This window comes from Gavialis gangeticus, unplaced genomic scaffold, assembly GCF_001723915.1.
Source record: "Gavialis gangeticus isolate Ggan-Ray unplaced genomic scaffold, GavGan_comp1, whole genome shotgun sequence".
NCBI lineage: Eukaryota > Metazoa > Chordata > Crocodylia > Gavialidae > Gavialis > Gavialis gangeticus.
Genome location: NW_017729022.1, coordinates 73,485,730 through 73,486,754, shown reverse-complemented (window position 1 = coordinate 73,486,754; position 1,025 = coordinate 73,485,730). Strand labels below are relative to the sequence as shown.

At 39.4% G+C, this 1,025-nt stretch overlaps 1 protein-coding gene across 1 annotated transcript in view; it reads left to right on the top strand.

Moving 5' to 3' along the window:
• Positions 1-1,025, top strand: part of TBXAS1 (thromboxane A synthase 1) — a 554,439-nt gene that overhangs the window by 319,384 nt on the left and 234,030 nt on the right. The gene's annotated exons all lie outside the window — the stretch shown is intronic.

Here is a 1,025-nt window from a genome sequence, read left to right as displayed (position 1 = left end):
AACCCTGAAGCAAAGTTAGTATGCCATATGCTCACTTGGTAGGAATAGAAGTTCCACCATAAATAAAATGGGCTAGGAAAAAGTCAGAAAGAAAGGGGTGGAAATGGAGATGAGCATGATGACTTGACATCTTAAGCCATAAAAATTCTTGTTTAAATAGCAGCAATCTGGGTTGATGTTTGAAAAGGATGAAGATGACAAATGTCAGCAGAGGATGCCGTTAAGAGAATTTATTTATTTTAAAGTGATTTAATAGAAAATATTGTATGGACTTGAAAGTGGAATACAAAGCTTTTTAGTTCTGTGTCAAAGATTAGTCCGTCTTAGACTGATAGTGCCTAAGCTCTTGTCTACACTAAGATAATTTGGAAGCATAATTGTGGAAGCTATAGCGTAATCAAAGCTGAGATATCCTGTTGCCTAGACCCCCTCAAGTAGTGTTCAGTAATGCAGTGTAAAAAAATTCTGAGCCTTTTGATCCTTGGCTAGATGACAAATTTTACCAGAGCTCTCACTAGGGGAGCTTTCCCATTTAAGTGTTATGTATTCACAGAGTCTGACACTTAAATCTGTCCCCGCTGAAGTCCATTGGAGTTTTGTCATGGACTTCAGAGGGGCCATGGCTTCATGCCCACCATCAGTAAGGCCTTAATAAGAAGAGTCCTCCAATAAAGAGTTTCTGAATAGTGTAGGTTGCTTTTTTCTGGAAGCAGTTGGTCTTCAGTATCATCTTTACCACTGGTGGGCCTGTATATTCTCTGCATTGCAGCAGTTTGTTGGCTTGCAGAACTACTTCTCAGGAGTGTTGTGATGGATTAATCACTGTCTACAGAACTGTTTTAAGATGTTCATAGTGCACTGTGATGATAGTCCAGCAGGGAGCTCTTTGATAACCTTGTGGTAATGGTTCACCAGCCACAGTACTTGAGGTTTCTAGTTGCTATATATAAATATCAAGGACAGGAGTCTCCCTTTTGGCCTTCTGTAAATTTTCATGATATTGTACCTCAAGGTTCTCTGTTTTG